This window comes from Hydra vulgaris, chromosome 01 (assembly GCF_038396675.1).
Source record: "Hydra vulgaris chromosome 01, alternate assembly HydraT2T_AEP".
In the NCBI taxonomy this organism is placed as follows: domain Eukaryota; kingdom Metazoa; phylum Cnidaria; class Hydrozoa; order Anthoathecata; family Hydridae; genus Hydra; species Hydra vulgaris.
Genome location: NC_088920.1, coordinates 47,240,001 through 47,259,620, shown reverse-complemented (window position 1 = coordinate 47,259,620; position 19,620 = coordinate 47,240,001). Strand labels below are relative to the sequence as shown.

General features: G+C 27.6%; 1 protein-coding gene across 3 annotated transcripts in view; it reads right to left on the bottom strand.

The window, feature by feature from the left end:
* Positions 1-19,620, bottom strand: part of LOC136075389 (uncharacterized) — a 58,953-nt gene that overhangs the window by 37,705 nt on the left and 1,628 nt on the right. The window lies entirely within an intron of this gene.

Below are 19,620 nucleotides of genomic sequence, written 5' to 3'. Positions count from 1 at the left end.
AAACTATTCATTATGTTAGACAAATCTGTGAAGAAGAAAATGTGCGAATGCTCAAATATTTAAAAAGAGAAAATTTAAAATCGTATAAATTCATCTCTGTCAGTGATCAATTGTACCAGTTTATCAGAAATGATATTTTCTGCAAGCTTCCCGATCCAATGTAGCATGGTGGCACAACTCGTGTCGATCGACATTTGATTTTCGATTTTGATTTTTCAGTTTTTGCAAACATTTCTTTAAATTTCTGATGAAAAAACTTGTTCACTAAACTTTAAATGTGAATCTCTTGGCAGAAATTTGAAGAACTATGTTTTTAATTATGCTTTATTGCCAACTTTTTATTGATTTTGTAAAAAACTGTATATAAGATCAAAGTGCCCCATAGTGCAGATCAAGGTGCCCCATATATGGGGTACCGTAATCCTTTGTAGGTGATGTTAGAAAGTTGAGTTCTAGCTTACTAAATATTATTTGGACCAAAGTTAGCTTGTTGATTTGAATAAAGAAATAAATATTCTTTTAAAAATATTGAAAATAGTATTGTTGTCTGCAAGGGTTTTCAAGGAATAAACCATAAACCATAAAAAAGGATCAAGGTGCCCCCATCTCCTCTAATGTATTATTTAACAGAAGTTGTGTTAATTTAGTAAGTTTGACTATTAAACTATAAAGTTACTGTCGTTTAATGTTAAATTGTGGTTTTTATTTATAAAGTCAAATTCTTTCTAAAGTGGTATTAAACTCCAAAAAAGTGGCTTTTTGTTTAATTAAAGGAATTTCTATAAATGTTTTGATCATCGTTATTGACAGATAATTTTATTAAGGGATTGAGTTGTATAAGGAAACAAAAAAAAAGCTCAAAATTTTTATAAAAGTTTATACATGAAACCTGTCTTTTCATGGTATCTATACGGCTACTAAAAGCAGAATGTGTTAAAATAGTATGATGTTCAAAGAATGTGTTAAAATGTGTTAAAATAGTGTCTTTTCGTATATAAACTTTTTAAGAGAGGATTACATTTAGAAACATAACCATATAAATTACAACTTTAAAAGTGAATTTATTTAAAGTGTACTATTTCTCCATCATAAATTATATATTTAGTTCCTTCTAATATATATTATAGATGATATATAATAAAGATGATATTAATATAGAAGTGGATAATTTTTTAAAATATAACAGCGATAATTATAGATGGTACTCATCCAAACAGCCTAATAATAATGCAGATTTTTATGATAAATTTTTTAAATTTTGTGAGGTTTTTTGTCCACCATTTAATACGTATAACCGATATACGTATTTTAGAGAACGCATACATTTAAGATATGTACCAGAAAAAATCTTCGCGTGTTCAGATGTGGTGCTTACGGAAACCGTGCATCATTTTAAATAGCTAATTGTTTTAAAATGTCATTGTATTAGTGTTATTCAAAGTTTAAATAACTCTGTTATTAAAACAATTAGTTTTAATTGAAATGTCATCAAATCAAGATAAGAATCGAGAAAAAGTTTTGCATTTTCTGGTTGAAAATCCTGGTGTATCAAATAAAACAATTTCTAAAGAGTTGCAGATTGCTTTGAGAACAGTGCAGAGCATTTTGAAATAATTTAAGGACACTGGTACAATCAAAAGGAAATTGGGAAGTGGAAGAAAAAAATGTTTTTTTAGACGAGATCTTGATAAAAAAGGGAAAGATGCCTTAGGCAGAAAACCGGAGATTTCTGTTCGAACTTTAGCGAATAAATTTAAGAAAAGTGCTTCCACTATACAAAAAGTGAAGAGAAATTGTAGCTTTAAATCTTATAAAAAGAAAAAAGTTTATTGTCGTGAAGAAAAGCAAGAAGTTGTCGCAATTCGTAGTTCAAAGCTGCTCTATAAAAAATTATGCGCCAAAAAATCTTTTTTGATTACAGACGATGAAACTTATTGTGTTGCATATTTTCGATTTCTTCCAGGACACCTTCATCTCCAGGGCACCAATATTATTCAGCAATTAATCGCAAGAAACTGAATTCCAATTATAAATACATTGGAATGCAAAAATTCGCTAAAAAACTCTTAGTTTGGCAAGCAATTTGTGAATGTGGTGAAAGAAGCTGTTTTGTGATTACGGGAACAATTAATACCAAAATATACATAAAAGGATGCCTCAAGAAACGTCTTTTGCCGTTTTTAAGAACGCACTCGGGTAACTCGTTATTTTGACCCAATTTAGCATCATATCACTACTCTAGGACAACTTTAAACTGGCTTAGAGAACATAAAGTAGATTTCGTTGAAAAACACTCTAATGCACCAAATTGTCACAAACTACTTCCTATCGAAAGATATTGGGCTCGTGTCAAAAAAAAAATTAAGGTTCAATGTAAAAGAAGCCAAAAACATTAAAGACTTCAAAAATAAATGGATTAAAGCTGATGACGAGTGTAAAACGCAAAGTGCGTACGTTCTCACGTACAAAACTTCATAAACTTTCTTAAGTGAAATTTAATAATATTATTATATGTACTTTCAAAATATATATAACATTCAATATCCAAATACAATAGTTTAGTAAATACTCTTTAAAATATCCGCGCAGATTTTTTCTGGTTTGTTTTTATTTTGTCTTAAATGATTATTCAAGAAAAGAAAAAGTAGAAAGCAATAAACTGTTTAAATTACAACTGCACAATGATTGAACAAAAAAAACAAAAAACGATTGAACCAGAAATCAAACAGTCTCTTGATGAGCAAATTACAACATCTAAAACAAAACACAATGGCATTAGGCAATACTATCCCAAGAAGCCATTTAAACGGAGTTTTATTTTTGTTTGGGAATTTCATTCAAATTTGTTCGGGCAGGGAAATCAGACAAAAAGTATGTTAAAATTAATTACCTTAATGTGGTAAAAGTTTACTTTAAATCAACGACTGAATTTGATCTACCAGAGATGTTGATTTTATTATATAGAAAAACTATCAAAACAAAGTGATGGTGTTTTAAAGTTTTCTTTTACTTTCTTAATAATGTAAAAGTAAATGGATGGCTTGTTTATCACATCACTGCAATCAACTTACGATGCTTGAAAAGTCTAAAATGATTTTGTTTGGATTTTTGATTCTAGTTTAACTAGTTCAAGGAAAATACATAACACAAAAGACGACCAAAGGAAATCAGCATCAATTCCTAAAAAAATTATGAAACAGCCCCTAAGTATGTTGGTAAAAATACGACAAGTAATTTACGACATTTACGGTATTTACGACAGTAAAGATACGACAAGATTAGTCATTGGTCAGAATTCAGAATAAGAAAATGTTATGTAATTTTTGCAAAAGAGATTACAAAAGAGTGTATTGCAAAATATATCTTGTTTGTGTTAGTTTGTATCAAACATTCACACAACAATACTGAGAAACTAGTGCGAGTAAGTTTACATAAGTGTTAAGCACAATTTACACAACTTGTAGATTTTGATATTAGTTCTTAAATATCAAAATGAATGTCAAATTAAGGCGGCGAAGTTCAAGGATCTTGACAGCTTTCTGCAATATACTTGTGCTTTCAATATATCAAACTTTATTAGTCATTGATAAATGATGGCAGTGACAATTCAATGAAACTGAAAATCATTCATGAAAAGTGTGAATTTGTATGACCAATTATCTAGAATTTTGCTTCATTATTTACTTTGTTATTTTCATAAAATGGTCTATATTCAGTTGGATTTGCAAAGCACCATCTAGTTACTGTATACATTGGAAAATAAAAAGCATTTAAAATGCATTTTGCGCTGATTATCTTTGAAAAGATGAATTTCTCGATTCATTGAACTTGATTGTTTTACGATTTGTATACAAATACAAATCAATATATTAACAAATTAAAAAAAATTAATTCAAATCGCTCAAAAATTTAAAAAGTTTTTTTTTATATTGGATTTACAAAAACTTTAACCAATTATTGACAAATTGTAAAAAAATTAATTAAAATCGCTAAAAAATTTAAAAAGTTTTTTTTTATTGATGTAAAGTTTAGAAAAGTTCGTAAAAATATTATTATTATTATTATTATTATTATTATTATAAATAATCTACAATAGAAGAAGATATCTTCTATGAACTGGCCACTTGCACGTGCAGTCAACTTTATTAAATTCATGATTGATGTGTTGATGACGATAAATACAGCCAATGGTACGCGCTCTAAGCCAATAATAACCTTACACCAAATTTGTTTGCTTAATTAGTCGTTATTAAATTTTCATTTGAACGGTTTGATATTATTTCTGATATAGATATTCTGATATGTTTTCTCGAACACTTAAAAATGATTTCAAATCTTGTCAATACATCTGTAAATTTAATGAAACATTTAATAAAACTTTGAATTTACATGTACTATTTGTTACTAAACCAGTTAGAAAAAGAAATATTAGGCAGATAAATCCAAAATTTCTTTGGTAGAGCACAAAAAAGACTTCATATTTTTAAAAAAGTTTTAAAAATATGAAGAAATGCTTCACTAAAAAAAATGAAATGTTTTTGCAAAAACATTTTTTGAAATACTTTACCAAAAATCCATAACAGCGCAAAAACAGTGTAAATAAAGACCTAATTCTTGTGTTATCTTAACACGTTATCTTAAGTTAGACTTAAGAACCATGAATCAAACTTTGTAGATCTGTTGATGACATTATTTTACTCCATTTAACAGAGAGATTTTTTTTTAGTCCTTTTATATGTAAAGATGACCTTTTTTTTAAAGATAAGTTGAATTTGTACGATTTACAAGCCGTTTAAAGAAGTGAAAACTAAAAACAATGAGTTTTAAAAATAATTAAACAAAATCTTTCTGTCAAATGAGTTCTTATGTTGTTAGGAATATGTCCTGAAAATTTCAGAACAGAATCTTTATTCAATCAGAGAAAATCGTGTTTTGAAATCTTGATAAAATATGAAAAACTCAACTTGCAGAAATAGCAAAAATAAGTACAAAATAAAGAAAAAATCATATTTAAACTGTAAAATCATGCTAAAGCCTCCTGAAACTGAGTCTTGATGTTCCTATGCGTTAAGGTTCTTACTAAATCCTTTTTTGATTGCTCTCAATTTTTTTCTCTGTTTCTTTACCGAAATAGTAGTCTTTTACTATTACGGTAAAGTAATATTTACGTTACATTTGTTTTACTAATATATTGTATGCTAAACTTGTTGTCAATTGTGTATCATTTCCTTGTATATCAAAATGCTGTAATAATTTTTAAACAGCATTTCTACCATCATTGAAATGCAAAATGGCGGAGTTTACACCCATCTCCACAACATCTTTACCAACAAATGTGATTTTAGGTACTTTGGACCATATGAGTGAGTTTAGCGCTTCATTTAAACTATGTCTTTGACCATGCAAACATTTCAACAGTAATTTATCTTTCTGTAAATCCATAAAAATGGGTGTAACAAGATTTTTGATTGATTGAGGAATAGATATATTTAGTTTATAATTTTTACTTAGAGTCCAATATTTGCATCAAAATGAATCATTTTGATGCAAATATTGGAATCAATTTGTGTCGTTCAGTATTTGGAATATCTGTAAAAAGAAAAACTATTGCAAAAACAGCTTTCTTTTTTTGTTTATTTCTTTTTTTAAAGTTTATTTTCTTACTTATTTATAATTTATGATAGATCTTATAATTTATTACTAATTAATAATAAATCTTTCATCCAATACTAACAACAATAGGGTTTAATGCGACAGTAACAACACGATTCTTTGAATCGTGCTTCAAAAAAATTCTCGACATTCAAATTTCTTTAAAAGCAAAGTTGATAAAGAAACAATTAAAAGCATGATAGACACAACAAAAAGATAAATTAGTTTGCAAGTTTTGCTCAACTTATAATAAACAAAGGCATGTTTGTGGTTGCTACGGCGTTGCTAATGTAAATAATATTGCAAATGTAGATTTTTATCACATTTCCAAAAATAAATTTAGATAAAGTTTCATACATACATCAACGAAAGACGATAAAATTTCGAATAAGATAAATTAAAAAAAAATATTTTCATATTTTGATCAAAAACTAGTAAAACGTTGTGTGATATTTTAATTACATTTACGTTTTTAAAACAAAAAATTAGTCCATGTTATTTTGCAGTATTTAGAAATAAGAAAAACAATTGTGTGAAATAAAGTTTGTCAAAGCATTTTATCTCAGTTTTACTTTGAAAATCACAGATTAAAAAAAAAAAAATCTTTAAGAAATATATTTTTTGCCGCACTATAACTAATAATTGCCACAATTTGCCGTGTGCTGTCTTATATTTATTTAAACTATATGATGCTTCAATCGAGTTTCCATTGATTGCTCGTCCCCTTAAATTCCCGTTCAGATTTTATTTGTTTTAACTTGGTTGCTATGGTAGTTAATTTTGCATAGCAACAATCCAGTTTTACATTTAACGTTGTTTTTACAGTAATTTATTTGCAGTACACAATATTGGGCGTATGTAATGAAATAAGATTCACAATTCTTATGAGGTTAATTATTGTTGTTGCTATGGATACCTTACTTTGCATAGTATAGCAAAAACATATTTTTGGTAGTTATTGGTAATTTAATTACTAGCACTAACAGTAATTTATTTACTTTTAATTTTAATTATTAACATTTGTAGTAGCTTAGTCACTAACAAGAGTTAGTAGTCCACGTGGCATATATATTATAATATTAAACTTTTAAATACAAAATATTTGTTAGAAGAATTATTTAGATATGATTTTATTAAACTTCGACATTCATAATTTTCTCCAAAAGAACAATCTTAGTATTTCAAAACAAAATATTACTGAAGAAATTTATTCAGCCAAAAATTGCTGAATTTAAAGACGTTGATTTAAGGCATGCTCAACGATTTGTTAACTTTGTTAGAGAAAGGCTGTTCAACGATTTGTTAACTTGTGTAAAAAAAAGTGGAAATCTGCAAACTATACTGTCAAAAATTTTGAAAAAAAGTTTGTGAACTGGCTTGATAAACACTTTTCAGTGCAAGTAATTATTTAGCAGATAAAGCACTGGCTTTAATAATTGATGCCAGCCTGATAAAAGTTTCATATAAATTGATTAAAAGCGTAGCCTTGGGGAAAGAATATAACATCTACCCCGCTTACAATGAGGTCAGGGATGCAAAATTGAAATGTTATTCTGAAAATATAAGAGTTTAGCTTCAGTTCCTTTAAAAGACTTAATGATTCATACTTTACAAAGAATCTGTGCACTTCAGGAACCTGTGCTGAGGCACTCAATATTGAACGACAAAGCGCTAAAAGCAATGACACTCACGTGTAAGGTTTTGATACTGGCCAAAGCATTTATAAAATATCAAAACTTTTTATTCAGATTTTACATTATCTTGGTAACACTCTCTTAAGGATATGAAATAGACTGATTATTGTTTTGACACTTTTAGACTATATGTCTCTTTATCCATGGTATTACATAGCTCAATCAGTTCATAAAGCATTGATACATGGGCATCAAATAATTAAAAGCCGTACATTATCCATCGAACTTATGTCAGAGGAAGCTCAAGAGGCTAGTAATAAATTCTTCAAATTTAATGGCGAAAATTTCAGCCGAAAAACAGATAGTAGAGTAACAAATACTGATCAAATCAATAGACTCCCAGTTTCCAGTGATCCTGTTATTTCATCACTGCGTTCATCAACATCACACCTAACAAATAATAAAACATTTCCTTCAGATGTTTTACAATTATTTAAACAACCTTCAAACGATACTATTTTTTTTATAATTGTTGGTAAAATTTTATGTTGAAAGTGTTTTCTTCCACAATTTTTTATTATTGCTAAACCATTATTTACCTAAATTCTTAATTGTTATTCAATACAGGTGGGTCAAAAGTCCGATAAAATTTATTTAAAAATCAATATTTCCCTTTGTAACTAAGGAAAGTATCTGGTAACTAAGCAATATAAGTATCCATAGCAACTAAATAATAAAAATTTATCGCTTTTATAAGAAAATGTGATCTCATATTGGAAATCATGCTAAATTTAGTGAATATAGCACTCGTAAAATATCTGCAAATACCAAAAATAGGTTGTTGCTAAGCAAAATAAAGGTATCCATAGCAACTAAATAAAAATTTTTTACCCTCATAAAAAGCGCAGACTTGATATTAGTACTCATTCTAATTTTAGTGAATATAACCCTATTATTAAATTAGCTATGAATTTTTTCCAATAAAAGTGAATTCTGGCCCACTGTGCATAGGTACAATCCTGTCCCTCCGTCCACGGTTTGGTACGGACGTCAGTTGGACGTAGAATCAAAAATTATTTTTAGCAAACAACTTTATTTAACTTTAGATGACTCTCTTAAATAAACTAATGCTTGATTTTATCAACAATTCCAGAGTTTACTTATTTGAAGTTTTAATAATATGCCCAATTTTGAAATTTTTATATACAAATAAACCCAGTGAAAAATAAAACCGCGTCCCACATGGGTTCCGCGTGGGTTCCGTGTGGGATTGATGGGATTTATGTGGGACGGATTTTCCCATGTGGTATCCGTATGGAAATTTGTCACCTTAAACCCATGTGGGTAATCCCACATGGGTTACATGTGGGAACCATATGGTATTTACACACATGGGAAATCCCACGTGGGTTTCCTGTGGGATTTGCATGGGAATTAATTTAAAAGCTGGAAACTAAAAAAAATAATTTTAAATCAACATTGCATTGCGTTACGTTTATATTGTGTGAAAATATTTTATATGAATAAAGAGAATGGCAAGCAAGTATGTAAGTACCACGAATAATTTTTATCTTTCTTTATAGAAATAAGATTAAGATTTGTGCAAATAGACGTATTATTAGGATAATATAATAGTTATTTGAATATAGATCTTGAGTAAATTATTTGCAAACAATTAACTGATGCAAGTTGAAATGTTGTCAAAAACCAATCTTGCATGCATGGGACACTGCAGTGTCCCACAAAGAAATGCAGGTTTGAAAGTCAAAGAATTCCCAATTTTCTTTATTAAAAAAAGAAAAAAATAGGATGGAGATTGGTTTCTGTAACTTTTTTTATGCTCCAAAACTTTTAACTTTAGATATAATAAGGTCCTTAAGACTTAAGGGACTTACGAACTACATTGACAAACAAAAACAGGATATTTACAAAAACTTTTTAATTTTTAATCTGGAGTACCACAGTTTTATTGAGAATAAAGCCTCTGGTTCCAGTTTTCAAAGTAATATGATCTAAGTAATGTTTAAATAAAATAATATGCTTTAAAATGCATATAGTTATACATATAACTCCTGATAGTTAACTATATGTATAACAAGTTATACATATAATTTGTTATAAAAAATTATTTTTTAAGGTTATGCTTGAACAAATTAGTAGCAATTAATTCAAATTCAAAATTTAGTTAAAGTTCAAGTTATTGTTCTTATTTATTCATTGTTTTTGTTAATTTTATATTTATTTGTTCAAATTTATCAGTTAGTACTATATTTTACTACAGTAAGAATGTTTATCATTGTTGAACGTGATTTCATTAGTAACTTAATTTTACTATCAACATATTTTGACAACACCCTTTATACTTTAAATGATGACAGCTTTACTTTTCTATTGATGTTAAATTTATTACATTTCAATAACTCAGATTGAATTTTAACTGAATTATTGTAAGCTTTGTAGGGGTTTGTTGTATATCAAATGGTGTTGTAAATAAAGTAAAAATAATATATATATATATATATATATATATATATATATATATATATATATATATATATATATAAATATAACATTAAAACAATAAAATTGATACAAAATTTCACTTTAAAACAAATACCATTAACATTGTGATGATAATAGCATTAGGAAACTAGTATTTATGTATTATTATTATACTATAAATAAATAGTTTTTTAATTCATTTTATAAAATGGAGACTGACAACTGATAATTAATGGAAATAAATACAAATTATAAAAATCATGTAAACTTCATTTATTATTACTAAATACTATATTAATGTTAGTCTACAAAGTTAAAATCAATTTAGAGCATTATTATTAGTTCTTTTGCGATTCGCACTTCCACTTCTGTCTCTCAAATTTATAAAATAGGTGGTCAAAGCTTGCTCAATAGGTAGGTTCTCAGCATAACAATGCTTTTTTCTTACACTTTCTAAAGAGAAATATGGCAAATTGATTACTTATTTTACCTAAATCGTAGGGTCATCTATGCATAATGATGTCAGATGATGACCCGGTTTATTGAACAACTTCACCCTTTATCAAACTCAGTCAATTTTTTGCCATCTCCCATTGAAAATGATGTCAGTTTTTGTTATCGTATTATGATGGTATATCTGAATTGTTAATATAATATAAAAAATGCATATACCATCAACTTTTTCCTGGTTCAATTATACATTTATTCTCAACAGTACTAAAAGTAAAAAAAAAAAAAACATAAATTGTTCTTTCAGATAAGCAAGCTAATTTCTGAATTTAAATTGTTTTTCCCAGTTTTAAGCAACAAAAGCAAGAAGTTTTTAGACCACATTGTTGGTGTAAATACCTCTAAAACCTGCTCATAGCTAGCATAAATTGTTTTACTTTTTTTTAAATAAAATATTTTACTTTTATTTTTTAATTCAATTTTTTATTTGACATTATTTTGGTCTCAACATCCTCTCCCCATTGTCAATTATTGTTAAACTCACACTGCCCCTCTATCTACTGGCATCATTTATGGATGATCCCATAGCCTAATTACTATATATATATATATATATATATATATATATATATATATATATATATATAATTTTTACTTTATTTACAACACCATTTGATATACAACAAACCCTTACAAAGCTTACAATAATTCAGTTAAAATTCAATCTGAGTTATTGAAACGTAATAAATTTAACATCAATAGAAAAGTAAAGCTGTCATCATTTAAAATGTAAAGAGTGTTGTCAAAATATGTTAATAGTAAAATTAAGTTACTAATCACGTTCAACAATGATAAATATTCTTACTGTAGTAAGAATTAGTACTAGTTAACAAATTTGAACAAATAAATATAAAATAGTAAAAAAACAATGAACAAATAACTTGAACTTGAACTAAATCTTGAATTTGAATTAATTGGTTCTAATTTGTTCAAGCATAACCTTAAAGTTAAAAGTTTATATAATAAATTTTATGCATAACTAGTTATACATATAGTTAACTATCAGGAGTTATATGTATAACTGCATGCATTTTAAAGCATTTTATTTAATTTATATATTACTTTAGATCGTATTACTTTTAATACTGGACCCAGAGACTTTTTTCCCTATTACACTGTGGTACTCCAGATTAAAAATTGAAAAGTTTCTGTAAATATCCTGTTTTTGTTCCTCAATGTAGTTCGTAAGTCCCTTAAGTTTTATGAACCTTATTATATATAAAGTTAAAAGTTTTGGAGCCTAAAAAAAGTTACAGAAACCTCCCTATCTCCCCCCTATTTTAATTTTTTTTTTTAATAAAGAAAATTTGACTTTCAAACCTGCATTTCTTTGTGAAACACTGCAGTGTCCCATGCATGCATGCTTGGTTTTTGACAACATTTGAACTTGCATCAGTCAATTGTTTGCAGATAATATACTCAAGAACTGTATTCAAATATCATATGAACATGTTAGAGAATGTTCATATGATATTTGAACATCACAAATTTAATAATATTGTTGTGACATGTTATATAAATAATTCCATAATAGATTATGATATGAAAATAAGATAGGACATGAAGGCAATGATCAAAGAATAAATTTACTTATAGAAATTTAGATGTTTGTTTATTAGTTTCAGAATATTATATTATGTGTGACCGCGGCCTTCTATAATAAAAGGCCTTGACATCGCGCAACAAATTTGTTAAACTGAAGGCCAATTCCTAATACTTTGTTTACATTTTCATCTTTTAACATTAGACGAAAGTTTGTGTTCGCGCTTTTTTAATAAATCTTTAAAATGTGATTGGTTTATAAATTAGATAGCCCAACATCAAGACGATAACATTGTAAGGTTCAAGGCGTTAACATTGTAAGGTAATAATATTGTCAAACTAACAATAAGTTTTTTTAATAATTAAAATGCCTTAAAAATGCCTTTAAAATGCTGTGTATCTCTTTGCAAGTCGAACTATCTCAACTACAACAAAAATATCAATTTATACAACTAAAACTACAATATCAATTACAACTACAACAAAAATATCAATACTCAACTACGACAAAAATATCAATTTATAAATTCCCGAAGAATCTAGAGGAGAGAAAAAGATCTAGTGAAGCTATCCCAAGAACTGGTTTTATTGCTACAGACTATATAGCATTATGTCAACTGCATTGGCCAAATGAAGCACCTTTTGAAAGCAAATATGGGAAGCAACGACCTTTTAACCCACCATCTGTTTTTAAAATATTCCGCCTAGTTGTTTAGCCACACCAGCAAGTAAAGTTAGTAAAAATGTAACTTCAAGCAGTTTTCGAAGCATTTTACCAGATGAGTTAAATGATTTTCTTAAAGAGGATGAACTTATATTTGACGATATTCAATCTTTGTTAAGTGATCATAACAATGTTATTGTTTTCCAGCTTAATAAAAAAAGTTTGCACATACAATCAAAAATGTACAAACTTGGTGTTCCATTATTTATTTTAGTAATTTTCAATGATTATTTATTTGTAGCTAACCATAATGGCACAACTTGTAATATTTCATATTTAGCTGTAAACAAATTAAAGTTAATAAAAACAAAATCAGCTTTATTTGAAGCAGTTAGATTTTTAAAAAATAAAGAAAGTTCGTTTCTGTCAAATATTCTATTCGAACATCTTAATGCTATGAGAAAAGTTAATGTTGGTGAAGTTTTATATACTTCAGATATTATATGTAGAGCATATGAGTATTTTGCTATGCGACGAAGTTTATATGATTGTTTGTGTATTGACTACAAGTTGCCAAGTATAAGGGTTTTAACCCTGTTGAGATATATTGATAAAACTTTTTTTTTGCTTGAATCGACTTTTGTTGGTGTTTTTTATTGTTGGTGATTTTTATTGTTACCATTTTCAGCAAAAAAATTAAAAATACAGTTATCTTTCTAATATATAGATATATACTTTGTTATGGTTCTGCTTGTTATTGATACTATTTAATATTACATAAATATTCTTAATGAAATTTGAAATACGAAAAGCATGATTATCTTTTAACAATTTTTTGGTTTTCTTTTTATATTTCCGTTTTTACTAGAGATTATTATTAGAAAACATAGACTGCCATTACACCCTACCTAATATAAAAATATATCAATATAAGTAAAAGTGAAAGTTTAATCGGCCTTCAGTTTTTACGGCATTTTGCGCGATGTCAAGGCCTGTTATTATACAGTATTGTGAAAAGGTTAAGAACCACTAAATAAAAAAAAAATTTTTTTTCAAATAAATTTAGTTAATTTTTATCCTATAGATAATAAAATAGTCTTTTTTTTTCAAACATATTAAATATAGCATGAGAAAAAAGAAAAATTTTTTTTTTTTGAAGGTTAGTTAATAGAACTTATAAAAAATAAGGATTAAATATTATGTGTTAATTTTTTTTTATTTTTTTTTTGTGAAAAAGTTAAGAACCACAAAGAATTTTTTGTGCTAAATGCGGCGGAAACGTCTTTTTAAATTTATTTTTCCCTTTTTTTTAAAAATTCTTTTAATGACCTGAGTTATTACCAAAGAACCAATAAAAACATTTGAAAAAAATTAATTTTTTTAAATACTTTTAAAAAAAGTATTTAATTTCAAACAAAAAAAAATTCTTTCCTTTTGAAAAAATGAGCAGAAAAGCTATTACCTATGAAGATTGTGTAAAAGTGGTGCATTTTCACCAGGAAGGTAAATCTGCTCGCGAAATTGGAAGAATAGTAAAGCGATCACATAGTTCGGTGCTAACAATCATCAAAAGATTCAAAGAGACGAAATCTTACGTTGATCACCATCGTTCTGGAAGACCGCGTTTGACGACACCCAATAATGATCGCCTTTTAATCAGGTTGGCAAAGAAAAATCGAACCATGCCGTCGCATGAATTAAGAAGGGAATGGAAGCTTTCAAATGGACGTCAAGCCTCGGCATCACTTGTGCGTAGGAAACTATTAGCTAACAATATGTTATGGAAAAAAGCTGTTCTAAAACCGCGACTTACTAAACGACATATAAAAAAGCGTAAAGAATTTTGCCAAAGCGTCAAAGAATGGTCTAAACAAAAATGGAGGACAGTAATGTTCAGTGATGAGATGAATATCGAGGTTGATAACCGAAAAAACCGAATTATGATTCGCAGGCAGCCTTCAGAAAAATATAATCATGATTGTATCGTTCAAAGAACAAAACAAGGTAGCGGGTCAGTTGGAATATGGTGCTGCATGACATATTATGGTCTCGATATGTTTAAATTATTTGATGGTCGACTCAACTCTACTTATTATGTCGATATTTTAAATAACAACTTGTTACCGTCAATTGATGCACTTGAGCAAAGCGTTCCGTTCATTTTTCAGCAAGACAATGCACCATGTCACAGGGCTAAAATTGTCTCTGAATGGTTCAAAAGTAAAAATATTGAGTGTCTAACTTGGCCACCAAATAGCCCAGATCTAAATTGCATTGAAAATCTTTGGAGTTGGCTTGATAAAGAGATTGCCAAGAAAGCACCAAGGAGCCTTGAGGAGTTGCGCAATATTTTACCAGCAATACTTGGAAATGTTCCCAAACATATTTTAGAGAATTTAATAGACTCAATGCCATATCGTATAAATGAGTGCTTAAAAATTCATGGTAGAATTATGCGGTATTAGGTGGTAAAAATTATCGTTTTTTATTCTGTGGTTCTTAACTTTTTCACAATTTTTTTAAAATAAAAATTACCTATAAAACTTTAAATACATTTTTTTATATTTGTTTAAAAGTTTTTATCACTATTATTTTTTATTTTGTTTGTCTATTTTCTAAAATTTATTATTATTATTCTTTTTACCAGAAAAATATATTCGGTTAAAAAAAAATTTAAAAATAAAAATAAATTATGATTTGTTTTTTTTGTGGTTCTTAACTTTTTCACAATACTGTAGAAGTCTACATCATTGAAAAAGTAGGTTTTTACATTTTTGTTTTTGTTTTTTTGTTTAACTACTTATCCTTATTGATCACTTTTTTTCAGGATTCTCCTCATGGGTTCAATGGGTCTCTCTCTCTTTCTATATATATATATATATATATATATATATATATATATATATATATATATATATATATATATATATATATATATATATATATATATATATATATATATTTATATATATATATATATATATATTTATATATATATATATATATATTTATATATATTTATATTTATATATATTTGTATTTATATTTTTTTTTTTTTAGAAAATGTTTGAAGAAAGTTAGAAGATACTAAAAACCTTGGTATTATACAAGCCGAAGCGATTTAATTAATTCAATTGACAAAAAACGGTGTGTAAATCGCAAAAGAAAAAATAATATTATTAATATTCGTTTTGGATGTATTGATTAATAGCATTTATTTTTAAATAAATTCATTTTGCAACACGTTTTTTAATTTTATAAAATTTCGTCATAATAGTTTAAGGTAAATCCCACATAGGTTATAGGTGGAAAACATCACATGTAAAAGATCAAAAATGCTACACGTTTTGAATACCAAATGGGATAAAGTAGCAAATACCAGATTAAGTTAAGCCTCTCTGAAAGCTTCGATGATTAATTTTAAGTTACTATTTAAGTAATTTTTAAATTAAAAGAATTTTAAAAATTATCATAGAAGCATTCGGACTTTCATTTGTCTAGTATTGACTACTTTTATACCATTTGGATTAAAATATGTGGCATTTAAGATCTATAACATGTAGTATTTTCCACCTATATCCCATGTAGGATTTACCACATAAAACCCATGTGGGATTTACCATATGAAACCCACATGGGACAAAATAATAATCCCCATATGGGTTACATATGGTAAAAACCCAGGCGTATCCCATATGGGATTTACCATATGGAATCCATGTGGGATTTACCATATGAAACCCACATGGGACAAAATAATAATCCCCACATGGGTTACATGTGGAAAAAATCCACGCGTATCCCATGTGCGCTTTTTCACTGGGAATTACTGCGAGGACATTCAATTTTTTTTTTTAACTGGTTCACAACCACCGCATTACGACACACAGTGGAGTATTTCAAGGTAAAAGTCTATCAAAAGTCAATTACGAGAATTTTATAAAAGTATACTATTAACTATATATTATGAAAGCTTTATAAAGGCTAAATACCACTAAATAATAATTTCAGTGTTGCCCACTTGCCTTCCAGGTATAACAGTACTTAAAACTCGAACTTTGAGTGAGCTGTTTGAATTTTTTTTTTACGCTTCCAGTCAAACACATCTTTTAAAAGTATTATTTGAGTTTTTATGCAGTAAAATCTTTAAAAAATCACGATAAACGTCTAGGAAGAAGGTATGCACATACAAAATAAATGTATAGTTTCTTTATTTTACTTGATAAAGTGACATTTTTGTTTATATACATTTAAAACTGAAAATGTTAGATTTTTTTTTTGTAAATATTTTCAAAAAACTTTTTCGTATACGAGTTAAGACGAGTTTAGCTAAGACTTTGATTAAAACTTAAACATTAGTTTTAGTTACAATCAAAGTTATTTTAGTTATTATTTTTAAAAAAACAAGACCCACATAAATCTTCCATTTTTTTAAATTTAATTTTTATTAAATAATATGACGAAGACATTTTTTTTTTTTGTATAAAGACTTATTTCTTTTTTTTTTTTTCAGAATCCCAACCAATGAATGAAGAGGTGACTAGAAAAGAACTCCACGATGTTTTGAAACACTGCCCAACAAAAAAAATTAATGGCAAATTTATGTTTTTAGAAGATCGCCTCTAAGTCATTTAAAATTGTACTGAAAATGAACAGTGTTCAATAAAAAACGCATAAAAAATTTGAAGTTTCATTTTAAACAAAAATGGATAGCTGCTGATAACATTGATAAATGCTTTTTAAGTCTACCCACCTGAATAATAAAAAGACCTGGGGTACCATCATAAGATTTCAAGGTGTTGAGTTTTCTAAGCATAAGGTTTCCATTCTCCTCTTTTTTCCGTAGGAGAACGGTGCGAAAACTTCAATTTTAATTAGTTTAGCGCCGCTCTCTCCTACGCAAAAAAGAGGAGAATGGAAACCCTAGCTAAGCAAGATATCTTTTAAACAACTAACCTATGCTGCCCAAATAAGTCAGCGTGATGCAGGATATTGTGATGCATCTAGAATAATGAAAAATATTAACTGTTTACTGGAAAAAGCAAACAAATATAGAAAAAACTTCAGTTCCATTTAGAATAATGTTATTAAAAAAGCACACCATCAGAAGCATCATCAATTTTTGTGTAAAACGTTATGACAAGGAGACAATATGAAATAATTTATGCAGCCAACAAAAATATTTATCCATGTTATTTGCTTTTGAAAGAATCAAAAAAACAATGTTATCCGCCACAAGAGTCAATGGCAGTTTCAGAAACGTGTTGTGAAATTAAACTACGAAATATTCTAGATCACACATCTAGATGTTTGTGTGAATATTTAGATGAAGTTCTAAAAAGCTTAAACAAAGAAGAAAGAAACAATTTAAAGATTATATCAAAATGGGGTTGTGATGGCTCACAGCAGTAAACATTTAAACAAAAATTTCAAAATAGTTAAGATAGTGTCTCTAACATCATTCAAAGTTCATTTGTGCCTCTACGACTTATATGCCATATTGGTGGCCAAAAGATTGTATGGCAAAACCCAGTGCCCTTTTCTACAAGATGTTGTCGTTCAATACGAATTCATTTTATCTATGAAACTAAAGACATAATAAATGAAGAAATCTGCTATGTTGAAGATCAAATAAAAAGCTTAAAAAAACCGAAAAACCGAAATTTTTTGTTGGTATTATACATACCTTGACATTTACAATGGTTGATGCAAAAGTATGCAATGCTGCAACCAACACAGCATCTATTATAAGGTGCTATATTTGTGGACTAAAGTCAAAAGACTTTAATAATTTATGTATAAAAAATATAGAAAATCCAGATGCCTTTAAATTTGGTTTATCGATATTACATGCAAGGATTTGATTTTTCGAATCTTTACTGCATTTATCATACCTTGTTCCCTTAAAAAAACGGCAAGCGAGAACACAAGATGATAACATAACTGTGGTGGAAACAAACAAAAAATATACAAAACAAATTCAAAGAGAAAATGGAGATGCTGGTGGATATTCCAAAGGCAGGTTTTGGGAATACGAATGATGGCAATACATTGAAAAGATTTTTCTCACCCTCATACTGCATCATAGGAGTTGACATTAGGCTTATTAAAAATTGTAGTATCATTTTGGAAACTTTGTCAGTTGAATATAAAATAGATGTCAAAAAATTGAAAAAGTTTGCAGAACTGACAAGCAAAACTTTATGTTGAAATTTATGGATGGTACCCAATGACTCCTACAATGCACAAAATATTGAGATATGGTGCCACAATAATTGACCAAGCTATATTCCCTATTGGTCATTTATCGGAAGAGGCGGCAGAGGCTCGAAACAAGCACTTTTGTGATTATAGACAGAATTTCTCGAGGATGTTTTCGAGAAAAATTTGCAATAGGGACATCTTAAACAGACTTCTGTTAAGTTCCAACCCTTTATTGAGCAGTGCCAGAAAGAAAAAAAGAAATTCTGTTTCCAGTGAGACATTAGAGTTCTCGCAACCAGAAACATTGAACGAACTACAACAATATGAAGAGGAGTCACCTAGGGACAATGAACCAGATTAATGTTTATTTTATATTGTTTTTAGTATATTTTGTAATTTCATGTTGTTATTTTCACCTTTATAGTAGGATTTATTTCACCTTTATAGTAAGTGTATTTGTATATTTCCTTTTGTTTAGTAGTTGGGTTTATTTCACCTTTTTAGTGAGAGTGTCTGTATATTCCATTTTGTTTATATTGTTTGTATTTGCATCACTTTTTTACTTTTTTTTCTTTGGACAATTAATGTTTTAATTGAAATATAACACTTCGTTGTTTAGTTCTTTTCTTTTTAACCTTTTTTTTGTATGTTGTATACCACAGTGTGTTTTGGGTAAAAAAAAACCTGCCCAATTATTTTTAATATTTATAATTATTTTTAATATATATATATATATATATATATATATATATATATATATATATATATATTATATATATATATATATATTTATATATATATATATAAATATATTTATATATATATATAAATATATTTATATATATATATATATATATATATATTTATATATATATATATATATATATATATATATATATATATATATATATA